Below are 14,827 nucleotides of genomic sequence, written 5' to 3'. Positions count from 1 at the left end.
CAGCAGTACACAACTCTCGTTGCTAATGTAGCTATATGTGCTGGGAGAGTGTCGCTGGAAGAGCGACTTGAACGTGTGAGTAAACACGTATGATGTTCTCTGAGTGGAGAAGAATGAATGCTGGAAAAGCAGCTTGAAATTATTTGTACATGTATGTAAATATGTACGTATGAATATTATGATTTTTATATATGCTGACAAGCAAGAAAAAAAATGACTTGGAAGAATTTGAACTGTATCGACAAGTTCAACGCTCTGTGCGAACAACGGGGTAAACTCAGCTGTAGAAGAAATTTTTGCTGATGTTGTTCTTGCACAGTGGGTTTGAGTAGGCAAGTAAACTGCAATTTTTTTGTTGGTTAAATACCACTAGAAATATGTATACATATATACATATATATATATAATTGGCGGATTTTGCCTATTGGTATAGCGGAATATTTTCTACCAATTTTTGGTTGCAAATAGGTTGCAGTAAAACCAACGGTAAGAAAATTTCCGCAATATTCATATATATGTGTATGTGGATATATATATATATATGATTTTCCAGTTTAAAAAAATAATATAACTTCTGTGGAAAAAAGTTTTTATTATTTTCTATATTTTTATGAAAAATAAAAAACTGCCTACTCACCAATTCCTGTATGTACTGCTTCTTATTGTGTTGTTGCTGCCTGGTCGCTTGATGTTGTTGGATGCTGCTTAGCTGGCTGTTGGTGCTACTGCTTGGCTTTGTAAAAATGATGATTTTAAAATTTTTTTTTATCTATATTTCTGTGTTTTTTTTTGTGTACCACAAAAGAATTTCGCAAATTTTGTGAATATATGTAGATAGGTGTTTGTGCACTTTTGATGAGTGCGCCCACAATTTTCAAGAAAAACTTTTTTTTTTGAAATTTTAAATTTTTCCGCAATTTTTTTGTGTTTTTAAATACGATTGTATATATGTATATATTTGTTTTTTAACCACGCACCAGCACTTTTTGGTTTTTGCAATTATATTTTTTGTCACTTCTTTTCCAAAAAATGTGTTTTTTTTTTGAAAACGTTCAATTGTTGATTTTGCTGTGTTTTTTCTTCGAATCCACTCAAACCCTTATTTCACTTTTATGTTAAGTTTTTGTTTTAAATTGTGTTCTTTTTTATTTACGAACGAATATTCGATTAATAAAAAAAAATTTTTTGTATTAAATTTTAGGGCGGGCCAAAGATGGCTGCGAAGGACCATGAGCAACTTTGGTGTTTCTTCGCTTCACTCAAACGCACAAATAAAAAGATGTTTATATTTTTTAGTTTTTTCCGAAAACGTTATAATTTCCTTTAATATTATTATTGAAAAATGCAAACTTTCACACAATTCACTTTTTACAAATTGGTAGCTTCAAATACCAATAACTATATATGTATAAAAAATGTATAAAAAAGGATCGCGTCCGCGGTTGCCGATTGATATGAACAACTGGGCATAGATTATGAACAACATTTTTATAGATTCTGAACAACTGGGAAAGACTATGAACAAATAGGTTATGAGCAACATTATTGAATAACCCCCCAAAACTTTTTCATATTTTGAGTAAAAGCATTCATTATTTGAGTAAAAGCAATTTTAATAATACATACATATATATTTGGTTATGTCGTGTTTTCCAATTGCCAGTTGCCAGGCAAAAAACAGGAATAATGACATTAAAAGGAGTTTTGCGTTATGTTATCACAATAACACAGCGCACACAATGTGTATGTATGCACAATAACACATATATTTGGTAGTTTTTCTTAAAGCCGGTACACATTCGACTTTTGCGTCGTTTTGGCGTGTGCGTTGCGCCAACAGCTGACTTCGTACACACATGTCTGAATTACAATGTTCTCAATCCACACACAGCACAAATGCAACGCCAAAGTAAGAAAAGAAATTTAAAAATTTACTCTTTTCTACGCGTTGTCAAACCGTTGCTTCGATGTCCTGAGATTCATAAAAAATCTAGCAATTTCATTTTTTGTTATACTCAAAAGAAAAAAATTTTTGTTCTCGAGCAGAAAAATTTGTTTTTATACATTTCTGTTAATGACAAACAAATAATGGCATTAAATATAAAGCAAGCAATAATGACATTAAATACAAAGTGCGTTATGTCAACCCTACGACGGCCTTTATTCTTTTATAAACATAAATATATATGTGTGGCAACGCTGTTATTAACTGACAGCTCTTATCTAGGCATTTTCCGAGAAACGTTATAGTAACGTGAATATAACTTCATAAGAAAGAATTAATTTATTTTGCTCAGTCGATAGATTTTGTGAAAAATGTGTGAAAATACAATTACAAAACATTTCCAAAGGAATTGTTTAAAACGCGCAAGCGTTTCTTCCGGAAGTAACTGTGATGAAAATGCTAGTGCTCCTAAAATTCGCGAAACACCTAAAATACGTACTTTTGTAAGTTCTTGTGCTTTGTTTTGTTCTGTTTCTACTAATGTACCGGTTGTAGGAGTTTGCAAATGATGTTGCTCACTTTTGTAAAATTCTTTATGAGAAAGAAAGATATGAAAATCTAACCAACGCGTGGGTCCCCGACACATCGTATAGTTTTGCATCATCTGGAGATCGAAACTTAAAATTTAATTATTCTTGGTTAAACTCTTTTTCTTGGTTGTTGTATTCATCAATTGAAGATGCAGCGTACTGTAGATTTTGCATAGCTTTTTGTTGGGAAACTGTTGGAAATGGAATTCATCAAAAAACCAATGCTTTCGTGCAACACCCGGACATCAGCTAAGGGATTATCACAAAAGCGCTATAGAGAAAGCAGCAAATTTCAAGTTAATTTTTGAAAACAAAAAGAATAATGTAATAAGTGAAATCGATAAAGGACACAAAAAGTTACAACTTGAAAATAGGGAGAAATTGGCTTCAATAATCCGTGTAATACTAGTTTGCGGAAGGCAAGGACTTGCATTAAGAGGTCATCGGGATCAGGGAAGGCTTTCATTAGGAATGCATGTTGAAAATGATGGAAACTTCAAGGCCTTACTACGTTTAGCTTTCGATAGTGGAGACAACACGCTGAAAAAGCATATTGAAACTGCATCAGGCAATGCTACCTATATAAGCTGGCATATTCAAAATCAAATTATTGAAATAGCAGGTCAACTTATACAACAAAAAGTCATTAGTCGTATCAATAAATCAAAATGCTTTTCAATAATTGCTGACGAAACAACAGATGTGGGTGGAATTGAGCAATTTTCAATTTGTATACGATATCTCGATCATTTTGAAAATGAGCAGAAGCTGAATGCCTCGTTCCTGTTAATGATACTACTGGTAGCGGGTTAGCTACAGTCCTTATCGAAAAACTAAAAGAACTGAAAATTTGTCTGACGTATCTAAGAGGCCAAGGTGTGTTGGTATGCTTTATTTGAAGGGATTTATTTTTATTGTTTTCTACTTTCCTTAAAAGGTTACGATGGTGCGCGCTCTATGAGGGATGCTCTACAGTAGTTCAAAAGTTATATCCGTAAGCTGTTTATGTACATTACGCCAATCATAGCTTAAATTTAGCCATCGCAAGCTCTTGCAAAATACCCGCTATTAGAAACTGTATAAGTTCAATCAAGGAGGTTGTTAATCTTTTTCGATTGCGATTTGAGCAGTTGCATTGATTTTGCAAATAACTTACATACTGAAATAAGTGGCATGCGCGAGGCTTCCGTGCAATCGTTTAGACACATTTATGAAAATGTGAAAGAAATTGCTTTGAAAGTAGATGATTAAAACTCCGCGTTTCGTTACTGCAAACCCATCGAGATAACTACGAAGAATACTTCCGACGGTCGGTTTATATACCGTTTTTGGATCATTTTCTGGAACAACTTCATTCACGATTTTTGAAACATCGGAGTATGCTTTCAAAAATTGAAAATATTTTGCCAAATAAATGCATAAATCTGAATGACGAAAAAATACAGGAGACAGTTCGGGTTTTGGAATCACAATGGCCTAATGATAATGCAGGTTCCGTTGAAGATTTCGTTGCTGAGTTCAAAATATGGAGGAGGTAGGATATATATATATATATATATATATATATATATATATATATATGTATATATGAAATGCATTATTTTGGCATACACAAAAAATACGCCTATATGAACGTGTTAGGGCGTGACAAATTTACGCTATTAAGAAAAAAAAGCTATGCTTTGTTTTCACATTCACCTAATCGCTCGATTATATATTTTAAAAACGCTAGATTATAAAAATATTAAAGTATGGAATCGTCGTATCTCCCGTTTTCTGATTCGCCGTTATACAATTTACCATACATCTCAAAATTTTTGTAAATTATATTTTCAGGCACTGTTTGAAACATAAACCTAATACTAATTAAAAAAAAAAATTAAAAATTATCTCCCAATACTAATTCTCTCACATTTAACATAATTCACATCACCTCAGATCTCCCTAAGTTTATATTCAACATAGTTTCAAACATATCTATACATTGCTCTCAGTTTGCGAGTGAGCGAGAATCACCGCTCGCACTTAATATTATACAGTATGTTCACTCTCTATGTTGCGCTCTCATATGCTCACTACACTTAGAAATAATTGATTTGGTGCATGGAGTCTGAACCAACAACGAAAGAAAATTGAAGTTAATGAGCAGCTGAGTATGAGAAGTTAGGAAACATATTTATGTGGTTCAAATTATCTTTAAAATTAAGAGAAGGAAAAAAAATCTTTAGCAGAAAATGGAAATTCTGTGAATGCGGTAACATAGCCTTCTTAGTGCGAACAATGACAAAAGAAATTCAAAAGTTCATGTCGCAAAAATTTATTAATGTCCAAAAAAAACTCTTTTCTCTTTTTTATAATTTTTTTATTTTATTATTTTTAGCGTAAACTTTTAGTCGAATTTGTGACGATATAACAGTCTGTCAATTGATTGTATGGAAAATTTGTTAGCATATTAATATATATATATAGTAGGGTACATTGCGTTTTTTTGGTACAAAAATATTCAGGCAAGTGGCCGCTGCGAGCATTTATAGCATTGTGGATAAGAAAAGTGTGATAACTTCTGCATAGACGTCAAAATTACAAATAGAATGGATCACCTTGACTATCGCTGTCTCATTCTGTATCTCTTTCCATGAACCGCTGAAGATAGCCGGCGGTATGCACCGCCATATTTAACACCCTGTCAGAACACTAAAAAGTAGCCATATTGAACATCCTGTCAGGCAGTTGACAGACAAGATATCACACTTGTTTTATCCACAATGATTTATAGTTTTCAAATGGGAAAAATCCGCTATGATGGCGGTTGCCGTTTTGACCTAAAACCAAAAACATTTTTGGGACGTTTTTTTTTGTTTAATATACAATGTGAAATTTTCCAGGCGATATTAGTATAATTTTACAACGTTATCCGGAAACCCATCTCCTGATAGGTCTCTGGATCCTAGTTTGCCGAGAGTGAATAGGAACTACTTCTTATTCTTCTCTGCCTTTCCCGCTCGTCACTCAAAACCAATTTCACACAATCCCGTTTGACTTTTCTCTATGACTTATTAGGAAATCATTTCAATCTTCAATTTAACTTCTTACTTACTTAATTGGCGCTTAACCGTTTAAACGGTTATGGCCGTCTAACAAGGCGCGCCAGTCGCTCCTTCTCTCTGCCAACCGGCGCGAAATGGTCACACCAAGGGAGTTTAAATCGTCTTTCATCTGGTCCTTCCAGCGGAGTGGGGGCCGCCCTCCATGCTTCCGCACCATATAGCAGGATGGGAACGATAAGTGACTTGTAGAGTATGATTTTCCTTTGCTGAGAGAGTCCTTTACTTTTCAATTGCCTACCCAGTCCAAAGTAGCATTTATTGACAAGAGTGATTCTTCGCAGGATTTCAGAGCTGACGTTGTTGCTAGTGTTGATGCTAGTTCCCATATAAACGAAGTCTTTTACCATTTCGAAATTATGGCTGCCAACAGTAGCGTGGTTGTATAGGCGCATATGTGTTAACTCTTTGCTCGATGACAGCAGGTACTTCGTATTTTCCTCATTCAAGATCAAACCCATCTTTACAGCTTCTTTTTCCAGTTTGGAGTAAGCAGAACTAACGGCGCGGGTGTTGAAGCCGATAATATCAATGTCATCAGCATATACCAGTAATTGACCGCTTTCTTAGAATATTGTTCCAGAGCGGTTAAGTTCTCGGCTAGTATAATTTCCTCCAGCATCAAGTTAAAGAAATCGCACGATAGGGGATCACCCTGTTTGAAACCTCGTTTAGTTTCGAACGGCTCGGAGAGGTCCTTCCCAATTCTGACTGTGCTGATGGTGTTGCTCAACGTCATTTTGCACAGCCGTATAAGTTTTGCGGGGAAACCAAATTCAGACATAGCGGCATATAGGCAGCTCCTTTTCGTGCTGTCGAAGGCGGCTTTAAAATCGACGACGAGGTGATGTGTGTCGCGGGTTTTTTCCTAGATTTGGCGATGGTAGATTCACCAGATCTGAAGCCACAATGTTAAGGTCCAATCAGCCGATTCACGGTGGGCTTTAATCTTTAAATATACTACACTTGACAGAACCTTATATGCGATAATAAGAAGGCTGATTCCGCAATAGTTGGTGCAGTTTGCAGTATCCCTCTTCTTGTGGACTGGGCAAAGAACACTTAGATTCCAATCGTCGAGCATGCACTCGTCTGCCCATATTTTGCGAAGAAGCCGATGCATGCGCCTTACCAACTCCTCACCGCCGTATTTGAATAGCTCCGCATGCAATAAATCACCGCCCGCGGCCTTGTTGTTTTCAATCTGGTTATTGCTATTCTGACTTCGTCATAATCGGGTGGGGGAGATTTATTCCATCATCATCGATTGTGAGATTTGGGTCGTCATCCCTGTGCGGTAAATCGCTGTCTCCAATTTGGAGAGCAGAGTAGTGTTCCTTCCATAATCTAAGTACTTTCTGGATATCAGTTACAAGGTCGCCGTTTTCGTTCTTACAGGAAATTGCCCCGGTTTTAAAACCTTCCGTCTGTAGCCGAATTTTTTGGTAAAATTTTCGGGCGTTTTTCCTGGCGGCTAGCAGCTCAAGCTCCCCGCACTCATGCCATTCTGCCTCTGATTTTTTCTTACTGAAAAGGCGTCTCGCTTCCCTTTTTAACTCGCGATAGCGGTCACACACTCCTCTTGTTGCGCTCGCTTTTAACGTAGCCCTGTAGGCAGCGCCTTTTCTTTCGGTTGCAACGCGACATTCTTCATCGTAACAGTTGTTTTTCGGTGGCCGCCGGTAACCAATTTTTTCCTCGGCGGCAGTACGAAGTGCTTTGGAGATATGCTCCCACTGCTCCTGCATTCCTTCAGGCTGAGTTGAGCTCTCAGAGAGCAGGTGTGAGAGTCGAGTTGCGAAATCATTAGCAGTCCATTGCGATTGCAGCCTTTCGACGTCTAGCTTTCCTTGTGTTTTTTGTTCCTTGGTTTTAGCCGTGCAGAGGCGGGTGCGTATTTTGGCTGCGACGATATAATGGTCCGAGTCGATGTTAGGTCCTCGTATCGTGCGCACGTCTAAAACACTGGAGGCAAGCCGTCCGTCTATCACAACGTTATCGATCTGATTGCGAGTATTTCGATCGGGGGACAGACATGTAGCTTTATGTATCTTTTTATACATAAACCTCGTGCTGGATATGACCATGTTTCGAGCACCGGCAAACTCAATCAGCATCAGTCCATTAGGAGAAGTTTCATTGTGTAGGCTGAACTTTCCGACTGTAGGGCCAAAAACACCTTCTTTGCCCACCCTGGCGTTAAAGGCGCCAAGCACGACTTTTATATCATGAGTGCCGGTATGTGCGTTCCAATTGTTCATAAAAAGCGTCTTTCACCTAATCGTTTTTCTTCACTGTCGGTGCATGGGCGCAGACGAATAATATATTAAAAAATTTTGCTTTTATTCGGATAGCGGTGAGACGTTCGGCGTGCACGCCAATACTTGGCGACAAAGTCTCTCTCCCACCACGAATCCGACGCCGAAACTGCGCTTATTTGTATGGCCACTCCAATAGATGTCATCTTCTTCCTTGCTTTGTCCAACGCATTTCTTGGATGGCGGTGATGTCAGATTTTGCTTTGACGAGGACATCAAACAGCTGGGCATCTGCACCAATCCCATTCAGGGAGCGGACGTTCCAGGTGCATGCCCTCAATTCATTGTCGTTCAAACGTTTGCCATGGTCGTCATCAATAAAGGGTTGTCCTTTTATCCGAGGCTTGTTGTTGCTTTTCATTGAAGTGTGGTATGACGTGGCGGGTCCCAAGCCCACCGCACAACCCGCTCAGCGGGGGTGAAAATATTACTTTCACGTTTATATAGCGAGCCACTTGATCCAAGACAGACGCCCGCGTGCAAAAGAATCGCTCTGGCCATTCCCAGGTGAATGACGATCAGAAGCTTTCCCCACTTTAGTGGACTTCTACACACGGCTCCACCCTCCCAATTTAACTTCACTTGATGTCAATTTATAACGATAACAAAAGTATATAGATGCTAAAGCGTAATAATTGATATTCACAAATTAAGTGATTGCAAAGATATGGAATTTACAATAATTATTTACACCATGTGTTTCTTTGTTACTTCAAGATAGTCTTACTTTTTGATATAATTGTTTTGCGAGGAGTTAACTTGCACCATTCGAAATATTTCCCACAGTAAGTGATCGCTGCCTCCGATAAATTAATTGATGTCACTAATCCTAATGGTTTTCAGAGAGCATGGCTACAATCGTGCCTGTACGTTGCCGACTAACATTGTACTAGTTATATCTTCATCTTCTCTTCCTTATTTCACGAAAAAAGTGCTTAATTACGTTAAATCCACGACAATTAAAACTTTATTTCACCGTCTTACGGTTTATCAACGTACATATATAGCGTGCAAGTTGACGTTTCATCGTGTGCTGACGTGTTTTTATTTCCTCGCTTTATTTTATTTTTCGTTTCATTATTTTCGCTAATTAATTATGGCTGATTTCTGTGGCAAATGCGGCAAAGGTTTTGGTCATAATGATAATGTTAGTGTGCCGGGTAGTGGCTTCTGTAGGAAGCGTTTTCACCGCGGATGCTGTGAGGGCGTCATCACTGAGTATGACGTTAAATTGAATGAAAGCTAACTTTTATATTCGCTATTGGTACCCTGAGAGCGCAAATGCACCTGAAAAAATTTCCAAAGCTTTTAACGCAGTCCTTGCTTCTCAAAAGCTTGGATTGGAAGCCATAATTACCTCATTTGAGGTCGAATTAAAAGATTTGTCCAACCAAATAAACAGTTTGAAATCTTTAATCTGCGAAGTCCCTGTAAACATAGAAAAAGTCAAAAAACACAACAAAAATAATGCAAAGGAAAAAGGTAATATAAACAAAGACATTGCTAAAACAAAGAGCAGTAGTGGCAGTATTGGTGTGTTAGCTGCTGAAATAAGAGCGCTCAAAACTGCGGTTAGTTCGTGTGCTTTTGTTTCAAACAATAGCAATGATCTTTGCACTTTTTCTCCTGTGCTTGCCGTTTCGCATTCGCAGCCTGTTTTTCTCACCCTCAACACTCCTGTGCATGGTTCACAGCTGTCGATAACCCATCGACCATCAACAGACCTAGAGCTCTCGCCGTACCTATCTCGCTTTCTTTTTCTTCAATTGGTTTGTCACCGTCAGCTACTACCAGTGTTGCTGTGAATAATTCTGCTGCTGCTAATGAGTTTAATTCTGCCGCCGTTGTCGCCGTTGCTGTTGTCCGCTGCTGCCCCTATTCACTGCTATCCTTGCCATCAGTCTTGGTATTTGCCAGTAAGAATGCTGGCTCAGCGATTCCCATAGATTGAGGTGCATTCTACAAGTGGAACAGTTGGGTGGCTTATTTCATTGATATTTGGCTGCGAGTGTATGCCAGCTCAACGAATCCTTCAGTTTAATGGGCTGGGTTAACTTATATATTACTTTTTATTCACCTGATGAATGACAATAAAAAAATTATAATATGAAATGCATTTACATTGAAATTTTTCTTTGATAGAATTTTCCAAGGTTTAAACCTCAAAATGGTTTGAATTGCATTGCGTTATGGAAATAAATCGCTGTAAAAATGTAATTTAATTCCAATTCCAACACAGGGCAGTTCTTACACGTAGTTTCTCCGACAAAAATCTTTCCTAATGCAAATCTGCTAAACATTTATTTAATTGAATAAAGTATATGAGTTAAATTATATAGCTTAAGCTCCACAGATTTTTGAACCCATCAAGCCGGCTTGCTCAAGAACTCAATTTTTGTTTACAAATCTTTTTATAAAATAACATAAATTTTCCCATATATTAGCGGGACGGGACCTACATATTTTGTGCAGTGGCAGCTTTAAGGTAGACTGACAAGCTCTCCATGGCATAAATACGCTCGGAGTGTCTGCCAAAGCACTGCCGAGGGACGACTTAAAAAAACTTTTTTCTAATCGAGAAAACTGTTTTCTTAATATTTGATTGCTTTTCGGGAACTTGAACCCAGAAGCACACCAAGGCCGTCAAAAATTAAAAAATCTTTAATTACTTACCATTAAGTGGCGTAAGCTCTGCAAAGGGTTCACACTTTATATTTGCAACACTGGTTGGCGGTGACGACGAACTATTAACAAGTAAGGTGCTAGAATTTTCTGCAGTGGTCGCTGAAGTTTGATGCTGACTTATTTTACTTGGTGTTGAGAGCATATTACACAGTTTCCGTTTCTTATAATGCGTTGGGCCTGATATGCTTCATTAGAGAAGTAAAGTGAGCAGTTGACTATTAGCGATACCCTCATGAAATGACATACTTGAAGGTTTGAATCCCAAGTGGTACTTCCGGGAACGCAATCAGTGGTCGAAGCTTTATATGGGGCTGAATTATTTGAACATAATGTTGTGAGAGCTTTGTAGTATATCTGCGAGCTGTGTGTTCATATCAGAATACATGACTTTTACTTAACATTGACACTCCTCCGCCATGCAGCAATCTCATTCAGCGCAATAGTGTTGTTGCTGTGAAAAAATGTTCATGTTTGTTAATTAGTAGCTGGTACACTGTTGTTGTTACATATGATGATTTGAACATGCTGCTTTAACCAATGATTTGTCATAATCAAAATAAATTAAACTCAAAATTCCATTCCACGTTTCGCAAATAAATTTCATTTATAAACTACCGCATTTTAGACTATAAACACATATTTTACCGAATATGCAATAACTTTGTTACTTTCGAACCTACTTCTTAATATTTATCATTCTGTAAGCTGCAATATCACATCAAAATTAAGGCAAAATATTTATTATTTTACATAAATACATAAATATTCTAAGACATTAGTCAGAATGAAAATCTAAGGCTTCCGTGGCATTTCCATTTTTCCATTCCAAACATTTTTTAGGAAGTTAAGCATTTATTTTTTAAAATTGATCTATAAGAAACAAGAATTGCTTATATCATTGTTTTTCTATCGGGCTGTATTTGTTTAGTATCTGACGAGGTAAATTTAGTAGTTCAGAGAGTGAGCAAAATATAAGGGAACGCCTTAAGTAAATGTTAAGCACTCCAGAAATATTCTCCAGCTTTTAAAAGTTTAATAGTATAATTTTTTCACACTGATCACATTTTTATATTCAAATAACATATTTTGATTTTTTTGAAGCATTAATTAAGTTTCTCTTTACTGTTACATGTATTTTTCTGTTCAAAGGTCAATGGTAGGAAAATCAATATCTCATTTTCTGAGGCTTTGCGGTGCTTTCATATGGTACAACCAAGATATTCTCTACAATTCTTGCTGAAAATTGTTCTACATCCAGTAAGCTGTGAGCTCTAAATTACAAATTTTACTATCCAAGAACCGTGATTTATGATTATTTTGTATATGTATGGACTGAAATTGGAGTTTCAACTGAGAAATTTGAAAGAATTTAGAGTTCGCGGTTTCAGCGCTTTACGTCTGAAATGGTTGACTTCGTGCAAATAATTTTCAGTCTGTTCTTGTCTATGTAATAAACGAAAAACCCGGTAAAGCCTTAGAAGGCGAAATGTTCTCGGTAAATGGGTTTTTGTGACCTTTGACCTTGATTACCCAAACATTGGCACACGGCCCAAACTAGCAGTTATGCATTTCTTCATGGTATAGGCTAATATTAGCCTTTGCGAAATAAGTAACGTCTAACGGCCGATATTTTGATCAAAGAAATTCTTTTTTACATGTTCGTCATTCGTCAATACATTTTGACGTAATTCTGACATTATTGATCTTTTTTTATTTCGATTTTTTCCACTAAAACCTAAATATAGTCATAACACCTCACTCATTCCTAGTATGCCTCAAGGGCAACACCCACACTAACACAAAAGGGACTTAAAGGGCCTGCATTTTACCTAAAGTCACTTCAACTAAAAACTCTAAAAGATACCATTACCTTTTATTACAATATTTTATTTCACAATTTCAGTATTAACTTACGTGCTAAGGGGACCCCAAATCTGTAAAACGATATGACTTATATTAGCTTACTAAAATCTACCCTTAAACCAAAAAAAGGATATTGAAATTCAAATAACAAAATCCAAAATAAAAATGGAAATGAAGAAAAGGTATGGCGAAAATAAAATGCGCTTAACCTAAACTTATTTTAAGAACGCTCTTTACCAAAGCACATAAGAAATCAAATCAATAAGCAATTCAAATCGACAAAAAAATAAAAATCATAAAGAAATAGAAATATAATAAAACTTCCTAAGGGAACACCCTTTGCCAAAACGATAGTATGAATTCAAATTAAAAAAAGGAATTTAGATGTATATATGTATGTAGATAAAGAAAATAAAAAATTTATAATAGAAACAAAATAAAAAAATTTAAACTTCCTTTTTAGCTAAAAATCCGCATCTCCTTACAGACACGGTAACTCATTAAGAAGTATGAGCATGAGCAAGTGTAAAAAAAAGAATATGTAAATGAAACGAGAGACCATAGAAAAATATTATATATTACCGTTTTCTTTAACTCTCTACACTCATCTGCAGTCCAGGGGGTCAATTCCGTAACTGTGAAAAACTGAAAAATGTACACTCATTGAAAACTCATTTGCACACACAATTTACACTTTAAATTTTCATGCGATTCTGTAAATTATTGTGTACATTGTTTTGCTGAATGAGCGCTGAATGTAAAAGTCTTATGTCAGTGAGAAAATAATCATCACACGCCATGAAAACAAAAAAGTCATTCTGCAACAGTGCGTATGAGTTTTGAAGTCAGAATTGATGTATCAGTGAAATAGTGATGGATTGCTGTTGGATGGCTATTTTTTACAGCTATAGCTATTTTTGTTTTTTTTCAATTTATTTTTAATAAGCGAATGTGCAATTTGAATACTTGGATATAAAAAAGGAATGTTTAAGTTTGTTTACCGGAGTAGATTGAATGTTATACATTAATTTAGTTTAGTATACAGAATATGTGAACCAAAATTGGAATAAAAAGAAAAACATATGTACCTTTTATTGTAAACTGATATATTGTGAAATTCTAATTTTCTGAGATATTATGATACAATATTATTAGCTGCCTGACGACATTATGTTCAGTCTCGTATTACACTCAATGAGATGAAACGAGCGGAAATAGATGTCTATGCATCTTTGTTTTATACATTTTGCTAATCGAAAATGCTTTGATTTTTAAATGTAAGATGAATCAACCCTAAATAAATCTGTATATGCAACACCATAAACATGATTTATTACTTTTATTTTTTTACTACACCGATGTACTCAGAAATACTCCGTATGAATTTATTCTGAAATTTGTATTTGGCTACATAATGTTTTTATAGTAAATTGAATTAATTTTTAATGAAAAATGCAGAGGTAAAATATAACAAATTCTTCAAACTATTATAAAAATATTCTTTGATATAAAATTAGCCACCCACTTCAGTGCCCTAGAAATTAGCCGGAGAATTCAACCATATAATATGACAAAACTTGAATTGCATTCTCCTAAAAAACTTAAATTTTGAGTTACATCTGTTTACAATAAGACGAGTGATATATATTTCTATAATTCTTTTATTTTTCCATCAAAACACACAAATTGTTTAAAACTGCTAACAGCTACTGCCTAGAAGTATTAACATAGGAATTATACAGGCAACCAATCTTAGACCAAGTCTAAAGACCTAGGTCTATTTGGCGTCATTTGTAATTAAAAACAAAAAATTCAGTAATTTAATCTCTTTTATACACTTCATGAAATATTTATATGAACGGGGACTTTTACAGTTAAAAAGGGGCTTTGCATGCGTTTCATTTATGGGCTCATAAAATTGCCACATTTCACTTCTTTTTTTACTATAATTTGCTCTCATCTTTCACTCGGTATTAAGACGGATTTTTAATAAATTAATAAACCAAATTTTCGCAGCCAACCAGATCAAAACGTCGTTTATAAAAATATCAATTCAAAATAACGTCGCCTAAAAGAGCAAACTATCTAAAAGTAAACGCAACCGAGTGAAGAAATATCGCTTCATGAAGAAATATCGCTTTTGGATATCAATATATCTATTTGGATAGCTAGTAGTGATGAACGATATTTCACTATCGGTGATTGCATCGCCGCTCACTATTAGAATTTCATGCTGAAGGAAAATCGCCAATCACTGATATTTCGATATTTGGATATCTATCACTATAGATATTTTTCATTCGCGGCGATGCAATCACCGAT

The 14,827-nt window shown here is 35.8% G+C and overlaps 1 protein-coding gene across 7 annotated transcripts in view; it reads right to left on the bottom strand.

Annotated features, from left to right (window-relative positions):
* Positions 1–14,827, bottom strand: part of LOC137234260 (probable serine/threonine-protein kinase DDB_G0272254) — a 390,295-nt gene that overhangs the window by 90,410 nt on the left and 285,058 nt on the right. For 5 of the 7 annotated variants that reach the window (XR_010947750.1, XR_010947754.1, XR_010947753.1 and 2 more), the window contains one exon: positions 10,631–11,093. The gene's annotated coding sequence lies outside the window, so the exon portion shown is untranslated. Of the gene's footprint in view, positions 1–10,630; positions 11,094–13,087; positions 13,151–14,827 lie in introns of all 7 variants that reach the window. The other 2 variants (XR_010947751.1, XR_010947752.1) reach the window with 1 other exon arrangement.

Source organism: Eurosta solidaginis, chromosome X (assembly GCF_040869045.1).
Source record: "Eurosta solidaginis isolate ZX-2024a chromosome X, ASM4086904v1, whole genome shotgun sequence".
NCBI lineage: Eukaryota > Metazoa > Arthropoda > Insecta > Diptera > Tephritidae > Eurosta > Eurosta solidaginis.
This window is presented reverse-complemented; position numbering and strand designations above follow the sequence as displayed.